This window comes from Peromyscus eremicus, chromosome 9 (assembly GCF_949786415.1).
Source record: "Peromyscus eremicus chromosome 9, PerEre_H2_v1, whole genome shotgun sequence".
NCBI lineage: Eukaryota > Metazoa > Chordata > Mammalia > Rodentia > Cricetidae > Peromyscus > Peromyscus eremicus.
Window position 1 is genome coordinate 1,823,270 of NC_081425.1, and position 13,192 is coordinate 1,836,461.

A 13,192-nucleotide genomic window follows, 5' to 3' on the forward strand; every position below is an offset into this window, starting at 1 on the left:
CACACACACACACGTCAAAGGGACAGGACATGATGAAAGGAAATCAATAGTCTTATACTTAACTTGTGTCTCTTGGAGGAGAGAGATCTCTCACCATTGCTGATACCGCTTTCCTCTGGACTCTAAAAGCACTACACCCTCCATGAGGAAAATCTCTGGAAAAAAAGTTGCCCTCAGCTTTTATTCCTCACCCACCTATTCTGGCTCTCACTTAGTGCTAGTGGATAGGATACAGATGAAAGTTAGTCCTTCCACTAGCTCCTAAACAAGTTTTATTTTAAAAGGAGTTGGTAAGTGGGCAGAATGGCTATATTACCTGTATCCAGCAGGAGTGTGTATGAGCAGGTGTGAGGCCTCGGTGATGCATGAATCTGTCCTGTGGAGTCTTCCTCAACTCTGAGTTTAGTGTCACCTTAGGGTTTTTGTAAGGAGGTGTGTCTCCAATTTTGAGTTTATGAGTCTTTCTTAAGTAGTGGGGTCTCAGGTGTGTTTGGGTCCAACACAGGCGTGTGTAATGTAGAGCCTACTCCCATAAAAGTGGTTGTTCCTGTGTCTAGTGTAGGGCAGCCCTTTGTGTGTGCGCGTTCGTGTGTGTGTGTGTGTGTGTGTGTGTGTGTGTGTGTGTGTGTGTGTGTGCAGGCGCCCGCGCGTGCGTGTGTGCCTGTCTGTCTGTCTGGGGGAGGGGGGATGTAGGGCGCTTTCGTTCAGTTCAGAGGAAGGTGGTCTCGGATAGGTAAGTGCGTGGTTCTAGAAAAAAAGTGTGCCAGGTGTGCGCGCCGCGGGCCATCAAGGCGAGGGCGCCTCAGGAACGGGAGGAGCCGCATGCGGCCTGCAGGGGGCGCCGCCCGGGGCGGTTTGGTTGCGGCGCCTGCCCAGCAGGGCATTTCCGCTCCGCGCCCGGCGCGCTCCCCGCGATCCTCTTGACCCGTGCAGGTGAGGCGCTGAACCCGCTGGGACTGGGAGCCTGGGGCGGTTTAGGGACTCAGTCACCAGCCAGCGGATGTCTGCCGCTAGCGTCCCTGCAGATGCGGGACCGGCGGGCGGAACCCTCGGGGCGGGGCGCACATTTGACCCCGGAAAACCGCCGGGGACGGCCCACGCTGTGGACCGGATGGCCACCGCGGGAGACGCAGACCGAGCCGCTGGCCCACGCGGAGCCGCTGCTCGCTCCTTGTGGGACGGATGGCTCCAGCAGGTAGTTGAAGATACTAAGTGGAATGAAGCTGTTTTCAAAAGTTCTGCCTTTTAATTTTAGGTGTTTCTTAAGTGTAAGGAAATCAAAACTTGCAAAAGAATCCAAAACCGATTTCTGTTGATCAGTTTCTGATCTTAGATCCTTTTGGAGTCGTTAATAACACATCTGGATCTTTGGAGATCCTTGCCTTTGAATTCTATTCTTTGTTTTCATTGCTGTTTCATTCTGTTAACCAGTTATAACAGGATAGCCTCACTCAAAACCCATCAGAGGTGTACGTGTGTTTTAACTTAGCTTCTTAACTCCAAGATCGGTTTATTCATGTGGAGGAATAAGGAAACACGTTAAAGTAGGAGCCATTTTTTTTTTTAAGAGTAAGCTGAAGGTCCCAGTAAGAACTCATGAGTTAAAATAAAAGCTATCTTTGAATCAATTGGAATTATTTGAGAGGTAAGTCTTGTGCACACGTGTGCTTATTTCCCTCTAGTTGAAGGCTTTCTCCTGGCCTGGTTCCTGTAATTGAAGTGCTAACTGAAGTTTGCACTCATTTTTCTGAACCCACTCCCAGGAGAAATCAGAAGTCCCTGAGTAAGCAGACCAGTCTTCCCTAATGGAGAACATTCGTCTTTAAAAGCTTAGTGTGCAAAGTTAATTGGTGGCTTTTTGTACTGAACTTTTTTTTTTTTTTAAACTAGTAAACTTTACTAACCATGACCTTAGCATACAACAAGCCCAAGATTAGATCTGGAAAACAAAGTTGGGATTGGGTATGTAGCTCACTGGTCAAATACCACTTTATTATGTATGAGGTGGTGAGGTAGAATCCTATTAATGACTGTGGTGATCTTGGATAGTGGATGGCAGTATGTAGTACAGAACCAAAACCCTGCAATAGTTAATTTTTAAAATGATATGGTCAAGCAAGGTGTGGTGCCTGTAATCCTAGCACTCAAGACTGAAGGAGGCCATCCTGGGCTATGAAAGACCTTACATCAAAAAAAAATAACACCCTGTGTTGTTTTCTCTTTGTCTAGTGAGAGCTCCAGTTATGTCGGTGTTTGAAAAGGAGTCATTGTGTAACTTTATTGTACCCTCTACCCTACAAACTGGTGCCGTCATGTTTGAAGAGGGATATGGCCCATAGGAAGGGTTAGCAATAGGAGGACAACATCAAATGATCTTAGCAGTCTTCTCTAGAACATTCCCCATCTGGAGCCAATAGATATTAGACATTTTATTCAGAGAGCCTGAGCTAACCATGACTACCCAGGGTCTTGACTAACAGATCCATCCTTCAGTCAAACGCTTCTCTGTATTGTTGATGAAACTTCTCTGGGAAGGACAGCCTTGCTTAGGTTGCAGGCCCAACCCCTGGAACCCAGAGCTATGTAGGTAGGCTCTGGTTACTTTGTGAGGTATTATTATGCTCCCTCAACTGAGTTCACAGAAAAGGCTAGTTCTGAGTTTATATGGCATTATGAGTCAATATCACTAATTGAGAAGGATGAGGTACAATGTCATATGCTATTGGAGTGAATGCTCTTAGCAGGGGACACAGCAAAGGTCTGTTGGGGCTAAACTTTGAGCAGAGGGTGACTTTTTATGGAGGAATGGGACAGTGACATTCCTGGTTTTAGACACCATGAGCAAAAGACAGGATGGATATATCAAACTATGTTTAGGAAGAGCAAGGGAGCCAACAGGTGTGTTGAGATTGCCTGGGCATAGGGAGAGCTGAACCAGATTGGACCAAGGAAGGAAAGACTCTCTGATGATAAGTTCTGTTTCTTATCAAGGTTCTGATTTTTCCTTTTTAGTTGGAAATTTTTAAAATTTATTTACTTTTATTTCATTTACATTGGTATTTCGCCTGTGTAGGTGTCAGATCATGGAGTTAGAGACAGTTGTGAGCTGCCATGTTGGTGCTGGGAATTGAACCCAGGTGCTGTGGGATGTTCTTTATGGGAAATGTGTTGCTCTGATTAGTTAGTAAATAAAATACTGATTGGCCAGTAGTCAGGCAGGAGGAAGTATAGGCAGGACAAGGAAGAGAAGAATTCTGGGAAGTGGAAGGCCGAGTCAGAGACACTGCCAGCCACCACCAAGACAAACAGCATGTGAAGATGCCGGTAAGCCACGAGCCATGTGGCAAGGTATAGATTTATAAAAATGGATTAATTTAAGATATAAGAACAGTTAGCAAGAAGCCTGGTACGGCCATGCAGTTTGTAAGCAATATAAGTCTCTGTGTTTACTTGGTTGGGTCTGAGCGGCTGTGGGACTGGCAGGTGAGAGAGATTTGTCCTGACTGTGGGCCAGGCAGAATAACTCTAGCTACACCAGATCCTCTGGAAGAGCAGTTAGAGCTCTTAACCACTGAGCTATCTCTCAAGCACCTTAGTTGGAAAATTTTTAACCAAAGGTAGAAGCATAGAAATAATCTAATGAACTTCCAGATAGTCACTAAATAGATCTCATGATTCTGTTCAGCCTGATATGCATTCTTTCCCATTGCCTCTACATTTAAGACTGGAAATATAGCTCAGTGGTAGAGCACCTGCCTCGAGTTTGCAAGGACCTAGGTTTTACCCTCAACACTGCAAGAAAAAAAGTGATTGATTTAAAACAGTTTATTCTAGATGGTATAACAGTTCTCCTTTAATTAGTTTGTACCTTCAAAGAAGGAACATTTTCTTCTGGGACCACAATGTCATCATCACCTCTTAGCAGATTACCTCAAAATGTTCAAATTTTTATGTGGGTTTGTTGTGTAAAATATTGTGCAAATAAGTGGTATCTGTTCTTTGACCCTTTCAGGCTAGGGCAAGGATTTAGCAACCTTTCCCTGTAAAGGGTCAAATACAAACTTGGGCTTTGCAGGCCTAAAGTCTTTAAACAAATGCCTAGCTCTGAAGTTGCCATATTAAAGTAGCCATGGCTGATACGTATTAAATGTGCATAAATTTGCTCAAATAATGTTTAATTTTCTGGGTTGGTTGTTTTGGGGTGTGTGTGTGTGTGTGTGTGTGTGTGTGTGTGTGTGTGCTGTTGTTTAAAATTCCTTGCAAGGTTCATCTTACACACAGGCTATGGCTGGCTAACTTTGATCTGGAGCAGCTCATGAGTTCTTTCCTTTTTTCTTAAACAAAAAACAAACAACAACAAAAATTTGCTTATTATGTACATGTGTGTGAAAGACAGGACAGCTTATGGGAGTCAGTTCTCCCTTCCACAACATGGTTCTAGGGCTTGAACTCAGGTTGTCATGCCTGGTGGCAAGTGCCTCTACCCACTGAGCTGTTTCTCTGGTTTCATGGGTTTCTTTAATGTTGGTGATATATTGATATCACTTGGCTGGTACCACATCATGAGCTTGGGGGTTGTTTTTGCTTGAGTCCAATTAGATAGCTTGGTTACTGCCAAGATCTGAGTGCTACTACTGCACCCTTAGGAATCACTTGCCCTGTTGGTCATAGTATTATGGTTCATAGGTGTCACAGCTAGGTATGATTTTTGGTTGCTTCCCTCCCTTGGCACAGTACCCTGTATAGTACCTTCAGGTACTCTGAAAGCTAGTCCTCAGAGAGGAGGCTTTCAGGTCACATCCAGCTCAGATCCTCTGAATCCTATGTCCAAAGTAAGTGGTGTCTTTAGCAATAGGGACTTGCCTCCAACCTCCGGGAGGCCACCAAGGGCAACAGAAACAGCCTGTATTGTTTTGGAAGTCTCTTGGACTCCCTTGACTCAAAAGGGGCTTTCCCATGCTGGGTACTGGCGATTTTGCTAGAAATCTATGGCTCTTAAGTAATGATACTCACAGACTGATTCTACCTTTTGATATCACCCTCTTTTCTCAAGTCTGACTTGAGAACTATTGTAGAAAATTATTTTAAGGTGTGTTGCTTTTGTTTATGTTGCATTTGTTTAACTCTGTGAAGCTGTGTTACTTTGCTTGTTGAGAACACCTGATGGTCTAATAAAGAACTGAACAGCCAATAGCAAGGCAGGAGAAAGGATAGGCAGGACTGGCAGGCAGAGAGGATATATAGAAGGAGAAATCTGGGAGGAGAGAGAAGTAGCCAGAGAAGGAAGAGGACTCCAGGGGTCATCTACCCAGCTACACAGCAAGCCACAGAGTAAGAGTAAGATTTACAGAAGCAAGAGAAAGGGAAAAACCCTGAGGCCGAAGATAGACAGGACAATTTAAGTTAAGCAAAGCTGGCTAGAAACTAAGCCAAGCTAAGGCTGGGCATTCATAATTAAGAATAAGAATAATGTGCGAATTATTTGGGAGCTAGGTGGTGGGCCTCCTAAAGAGAAAAAAACAACAGAGAACAATTATTTTAAAGAATGTCATTTTCATAGGGATTTGAGGTTTTAATTTTCTTAACATTTCTGCTCAGCATTATTGTTTGATTAATCCCATGATGATAAAAATAATGGTAAATTTAAAGGGCAAATATATACTAAACTTGAAAATCTTCTGTGATTAGAGTTTTGAATTATCTCTCAACTGTTTTAATTGAATTCAACTTGGGATAATACAAGCACTGGTAGAATGTGAATGCTTTGGGGAAAGTAGGAAAAAACAGGCTTAATTTTGAGTTCTGTGCTTTTAGTTTAGTTTCTTTTTTTTTTTATTTTTTTTTCCTTTTATTGAAAATAGTCTTTTTTTTTTTTCTGGTACAATATATCCTGATTACAATTTCTCCTCCCTTTACTCTTCTCAGTTCCTCCCTACCTCCCTCCCCTCTGGATCCACTCCTTTTGTGTCTCTCATTAGAAAAGAGACTTCTAAGAGATAACAACCAAACATGTCAAAATAAAAATGATAAGATAAAGCAAAAACTGTCACATTGAAGCTGGACAGAGCAACCCAACAGAGGAAAAAGAATCCTAATAGCAGCCACAAGGATCAGAGACCCACTTATTCACCCACTCAAGAGTCTCATGAAAACATTACACAGAGGACCTGGTGCAGGCCCTTGTAGGCCCTGTACTTGCTGCTTCAGTCTCTGTGAGTTCAGATGCTCCTTAATTGATTCAGAGGGCCTTGTTCTGGTGCCCTCCAACCCCTCTGACTCCTACACTCTTTTGAATTCCACATTATTTGGCCTTGAACTGGCCATTTTTATATACTGCTGACCCTCTGCTGGACTTTAGATTCTAGGTAGGTAAAAACAGCCACACTTTCTTCATTCCTGTTGGCCCTAGTACCTTTCACATAGCAAAGAGTAGGAAAAGGTGACATTTTGAGAAACCAAGACAACTACACACACATTTTCTGTTCTTGTATCAGAAATGGCAGAGGGGTCATTAACTTTTAAAAACAGATGTAATGATTTGAACAAATGGACAATGTCTGGAACTCCAACTCTCATTCAGACCTAACTCAAAATGTCATGGAACCCTGGTAAAAAACAAACAAACAAACAAAAAAAACCACTGCTTAAGTATAAATAAAGATGGCCTCAGCTATTCAGGGCATTTAGTGCAATCATTTGGTGGTCAGAAGTTTTCCTTGTGCCAATGCCCCTTTCTCGTCTCAGGACCTGAATCTTAGGCGAGGCTGGACACGGGCAATAAGCCATTTTTCTTTTCTTAATTTCTTTTCTTTTCTTTTTTCGAGATGGGGGAGACAGGGTTTCTCTATGTAGTTTTGGTGCCTGTCCTGGATCTTGCTCTGTAGACCAAGCTGGTCTCGAACTCACAGAAATCTGCCTGGCTCTGCCTCCTGAGTGCTGGCTGGGATTAAAGTGTGCACCACCACCGCCCTGCCTTTTTTTTTTTTTTTTTTTAAGACAAGATTATTTCTATGTAGTCTTGGCTGTCCTGGAGCTTGCTGTGCAGACCAGGATGGCTTCACACTCACAGAGATCCTCCTGCCCCTGCCTCCTGAGTGCTGGGATTGGAGGAATGCACCACCACACCTGGCTTTATAAACCAGTTTTCTTAATAGTAAATAACAATGAGAGTTAGTGGTCTATACTTTCCTGCCCTGATGATCAGAGACTCATCCTGGAACTGTAAGCATCAAATGTTTTTCTATGAGTTGTCTTGGTACTGGTGTCTTATCACTTTCTGTAATTCTCTTTCTTTGTTGTGTCATTATGTGGTTTGGGTATCAGGGAGAGTGTAGCCTCATAAAATGAATTGGGCAATGTTCCTTCTGTTTCCATTTTGTGAAATAATTTGAGGAGTATTGGTTAACCCTTCTTTGAAAATCTGGTAGAATTCTTCAGTAAAACCATTTGGCCCTGGGCCTTTTTGGTTGGGAGACTTTTAGTGACTGCCTCTATTTCATTAGGGGCTATAGGTCTATGCTGTGGGATGTTCTGTATGCTGTGAATGTGTTGCTCTGATTGATTGATAAAAAGCTGATTGGCCAGTAGCCAGGCAGGAAGTATAGGTGGAATAAACAGACAGAATTCTGGGAAGAGGAAGGCTGAGAGTGAGGAGATGCCAGCCCACTGTCCAGGGAGCAGCATGTAATGGCATACAGATAAAGCCACAGAAAACGTAGTGACATATAGATTAACAGAAATGGGCTGAGTTTAAGTGTAAGAGCTAGTCAGTAGTAAGCCTGAGCTAATGGTAGAGCAGTTTTAATTAATATTAAGCTTCTGTGTGTTCATTTGGGTCTGAGCATCTGTGGGACTTTGGGACCACGGGAACCAGGTGGGACCAGGAAATCTTCTGGCTACAGGTCTTTTAAAATTGTTTATTTGATTTTAACTTTTGTAAGTGGCACCTATCAAGAAAAATATCCATTTCTTTTAGATTTTCCAATTTGGTGGAGTACAGGTTTTTAAAGCATGTCTTTGTGATTCTCTAGATTTCAAGCATCAGTAATGGTTATTATATTCCCCTTTTTGTTTGTGATTTTGTTAATTTTAATATTCTCTTTCCACCATTTAGTTAGTTTGGTTAAGGGTTTATCTATCTTGTTCATTTTCTCAAAGAACCATGTAGTTGGTTATTTTTGCTCTTTTGAGGGGCCCGCCACCCAGCTCCCAGATAAATCACACAGAGTCTTATTATTACTTATGAATGCCCAGCCTTAGCTTGGCTTGTTTCTTGCCAGGTTTTCTTTCTTTCTTTCTTTCTTTCTTTCTTTCTTTCTTTCTTTCTTTCTTTCTTTCTTTCTCTCTCTTTCTCTCTCTCACTCTCACTCTTTCTTTGGCAGTTGTAGCTTTAATTTACTAAGTGATGCAGTATATCTCATCCTGGTCCATCCATTCCTTCCTCCATTGCTCCAACATCTTCATTTTGAAATGATACAGTTTGTGCCCAGGAATGTTTGCCAGGTTTTCTTAAATCATCCCGTCTATCTTTTGTCTCTGGGCTTTTCCCTTTCTTTATTTCTGTATATCTTTTCTTTCCATCTTACTCCATGATTGGCTGGGTAGCTGGCCCCTTCTTTTCCTCCAAGATTTCTCCTTCTATTTATTCTCTCTGCCTGCCAGTCCCACCTATTCCTCTCCCCTGCCTCACTATTGGCCATTCAGCTCTTTATTAGACCATCAGGTGTTTTAGACAGGCAAAGGAACACAGCTTCACAGAGTTAAACAAAGGCAACACAAAAGAATGCAACACATCTTTGCATCATTAAACATGTTCCACAGTGTAAACAAATATAGCACATCTTAAAATAATATTCTACAACAGAACCAACTCTTTGTTTCATTGATTCTTTGTATTGTTCTGTTTCTATTTATTGATTTCAGCCCCGAGTTTGATTATTTCTTGCCACCTACTCCTCTTGGGTGTGATGACTTCTTTTTGTTACAGAGCTTTCAGGTAATTTGCTAGTATGAGATCTCTCTAGTTTTTTGGTTGTTTTTTTTTTTTTTTTTTTTTTTTTATGTAGGCACTTAGTACTGTGAACTTGCCTCTTAGAACTCTTTTGTGTCCCATAAGTTTGGGTTTGCTGTATATTCATTTTTATTGAATTCTAGAAAGTCTTTAATTTCTTTCTTATCTGTCTTGACTCATTTTTCATTCAGTAGAGAGTTGTTCAGTTTCCGTCAGTTTGTAAGCTTTCTGTTGTTGTTGATACCTACCTTTACTCTGTAGTGGTCTGATAGAATACAGGGAGTTATTTCAATTTTCTTGTATCTGTTGAGACTTGCCTTATGTCCAAGTATGTGGCCAGTTTTGGAGGAAGTTCTACAAAGTGCAGAGAAGACGGTATATTCCTTTGTGTTTGGGTAAGATGTTTTGTAAATATATGTTAGGTCCATTTGGTTTATAATGTCTGTTTAGCTCCAGTATTTTTCTGTTTAGTTTTTGTTTGGATGATCTGTCTATTGGTGAGAGTCCAGTATTGAAGTCTCCCACTATCAGTGTGTGAGGGTCAATATGTGATTTAAGCTGTATTAGCATTTCTTTTACAAATGTGGGTGCCCTTGTGTTTGGGGCATAGATGTTAAGAACTGAAATGTCATCATTGTGGACTTTTCCTTTGATGAATGTGAAGTGTCCTATCTATTTTGGTTAGTTTTGGTTTGAAGTTGATTTGGTTAGATATTAAAAATGGCTACACCAGCTTGCTTCTTAGGTCCATTTGCTTGGAATTTCTCTTTCCAACCCTTGATCCTGAGGTAATGTCTATCTGTAATGTTGAGGTGTGTTTCTTGGATGTAGTAGAAGGATGGATTTTGTTTTTGCATCCATTCTGTTAGTGTATGTCTTTTTATTGGGGAATTGAGACCACTGATATTGAGAGATATAAATGACCAATGATTGTTGATTGGTGGGGGTGGGGGGTTGTGTGTGTGTGTGTGTGTGCGTGTGTGTGTGCACATATGTGCACATGCACACACAGGCTTCTCTTTTTTTGATTTTTCTGCCTGAGAGTGTTTATTCCCTGTGTTTTCATGGGTATAGTTTACCTCCTTGGGTTGGAGTTTTCCTTTTTGCATCTTCTGTAGGGATGGATTTGTAGATAGATATTGTTTAAATTTGGCCTTATCAGAGAATATCTTATTTTTTCCATTTAAAGTGATTGAAAGTTTTACTGGATATAGTAGTTTGAGCTGACATTTCTTAGAGTCTGCAGGACATCGGACCAGGCCCTTCTGGCTTTTAGAGTCCTCATTGAGAAGTCAAGTATAATTCTAATAGGTCTGCCTTTATATATTACTTGTCTTTTTCCCTTTCAGCTTTTAATATTATTTCTTTGTATGTTTAGTGTTTTCATTATTATGTGCTGAGGGGACTTTCTTTTTTGGTCCAATCTACTTGGTGTTCTGTATGCTTCTTGTACCTTTATAGGTATCTCCTTCTTTAGGTTAAGGAAATTTTTCTTCTATGATTTCATTGAAATTATTTTCTGGGCCTTTGAGCTGGGATTCTTCTCCTTCCTCTATTCCTATTATTCTTAAGTCTGATCTTTTTCTGAATGTTTTGTGTTGGAGTTTTTTTAATTTAACATTTTCTTTGACTCATGTATCCATTTCTTCTTTTGTATCTTCAATGCCCGGACTTCTCTCTTCCATCTCTTGTATTCTGTTGATGAAGCTTGCCTCTTTACTTCCTGTTTGCCTTCCTAAATTTTTCATTTCTAAAATTTCCCCAGTTTTTCTTTATTAATTCTGTTTCCATTTTCAGGTCTTGAACAGTTTTATTCATTTCCGTCCACTGTTTATTTGTATTTTCTTGGATTTCTTTAAGGGATTTATGTGGTGATATTGTGTTCCCCAAAATATTGTGCACCCTAATAAACTTATCTGGGGTCAGAGAACAGAACAGCTACTAGATATAGAGGCCAGAAAATGGTGGCCTTTAATCCTAGCATTCCAGAGGCAGAGATCCATCCGGATCTCTGTGAGTTCAAAGCCACAATGGAAACAGCCAGGCGTGATAACAAGAGCCTTTAATCCCAGGAAGTGATGGCAGGAAGCAGAAAGGTATTTAAGGCGTGAGGATCAGGAACTAGAGCTGGTTAAGCTTTTAAGCTTTTAGCAGCAGTTCAGCTGAGATTCATTCTGGATAAGGACTCAGAGACTTCGAATCTGAGGAAAGAGGATCAGCTGAGGAATTAGCAAGGTGAGGTGGCTGTGGCTTGTTCTGCTTCTCTGATCTTCCAGCATTCACCCCAATACCTGGCTCCAGTTTTGTTTTATTAATAAGACTTTTTAAGATTCATGTTACAGATTTATTCATTTCCTCCAATTTTTTGTTTGTATTTTCCCCTTTTTTTGGTTTTTCAAGACAGGGTTTCTCTGTGTAGCTCTAGCTGTCCTGGAACCCAGGCTAGCCTTGAACTCACAGAGATCCACCTTCCTCTACCTCCTGCATGCTGGGATTAAAGGCCTGTGCCACCACCGCCTGGCTTTCCCGTATTTCTTTAAGATCTCTGTCATCTTCATATAGTCAGTTTTAAGGTCCTCTTCTTGTGCTTTACTATGTTGGAATATTTGGGGCCTGTAGTGGTGGGACAGCTGGGCTCTGTGGAGACATAGTTAGTGTCCTGGCTGCTGTTGTGTCTTTATGCTGGCATCTAGGCATCTGGATTTGGAATGATTATAGGTCTAGGTGCTGATTTTTTTGATTTGTCTTTGTTGGGTGGGTGTTTTGTTCCTTGGTTTCTGTTTCCTCTCTGGATTTGCAGAGAGTGTAATGGCTGTTGCCTGGTAGGGTGCCTCTTGGCTCTGACCTGGAAATGACAACCAGCAGCAGGCCTGAGACAGGGTAGACTAACAGGCATGGCTACCTAGTGTGAGATTCTAGGTTGTATTCAATATACCTTTAGTAGTATAAGTAGAGTTTCAAGTTTGATATCTTTTGATTGTATTTGGTGCTTGTTATGCTTCAAATATGACCTCCATAGAGTAGGTTCATGTGTTTGAACACCTTGTCCTCGTTACTGTTTGGGGAGGTTGCAGAACCTTTAAAAGGGGCCTAGATGGAAGTGGCTTGGGGGCAGGGAATGAGCCTTGAGGCCTATACCTGGTTGTAACCAAGCAGCTTCACACTCCTGCTGCAGTCAAAAGCTTCTACTGCCTTTCCCCACTGTGATGTACTATACTCTTCAAACTATCAGCCATAATGAACGTTTCCTACCTTAATATCCTCTGTCAGGTGATTGTTCACCACAAAGAGTTACTAACATGGTGATTATCTTCTAAGTACTCCTGTTGATTGTCCTACGTTGAGTCTAGCTAGTTACTGTAGCTCCCATGCCCCCTCCCATTGAGCCTTGCTTTTTCTTGGCCATGGACCACCCCCACCCCCCCACTCCCAGTAACCAGACCTTGGTTATGATGTGATTTGGCTCTCTGACCTAAAGAAATTGATGGGTAAGCTTCTAAATAAAATACATTTGGCAACCTACCTAGGAACCTCACTTGTGTTTTTAATTTCTTCACTTTGAGTAGGTCACACTTCTAAGTAGAAGAGTTGTTTAAATGGGTTAAATTCTTATCTTTCTCAGGTATTTTGGTAGCAAACTACCTAGTGTTGTAGAGAATGACTTGGTGCAATATTTTAAATTGCTCTCCCAGGCTTCTTCTGACTTAGTTTTTATGTTGGGAATGCAAAGTTTATGTTAAATTGAGCTGGAAATACGGTTCACCGGTAGGGCACATGCCTACCATTGAAGTTTTGAGTTTGATACCCAGAACACACACACACACACACACACACACACACACACACACACACACACACACACGAGAGAGAGAGAGAGAGAGAGAGAGAGAGAGAGAGAGAGAGAGAGAGAGAGAGAGTGTGTTACTATAGCTTGAGTTGTCCTTGAAAAATAAAACAGTGTTATAGTGTAGACATTCCTGTTTCAAACAGTTGGAGTACTTCTAATAAAAAGTTCCAAGATGCAAAGGAGTCATGCTGTAGACAAATGAAGAAAGGGAGAGCAGTCTTCAGGCAAGGACTGCTTTTCTGCCCAAGTTGACTCAAAGTAAAACAGCAAGGGGCAGAGGCACACTGGAAATTACCCACCTTCAGCCAGACCTAGATGCTCCATTTCCCTGTATC

The 13,192-nt window shown here is 41.6% G+C and overlaps 1 protein-coding gene across 2 annotated transcripts in view; it reads left to right on the plus strand.

The window, feature by feature from the left end:
• The first annotated feature begins 849 nt into the window (after positions 1-849).
• Positions 850-13,192, plus strand: part of Ggact (gamma-glutamylamine cyclotransferase) — a 30,316-nt gene continuing 17,973 nt past the window's right edge. Inside the window, exon 1 of one of the 2 annotated variants that reach the window (XM_059273168.1) lies at positions 850-933. The gene's annotated coding sequence lies outside the window, so the exon portion shown is untranslated. Of the gene's footprint in view, positions 934-960; positions 1,196-13,192 lie in introns of those variants that run through there. The other variant, XM_059273167.1, reaches the window with a different exon arrangement.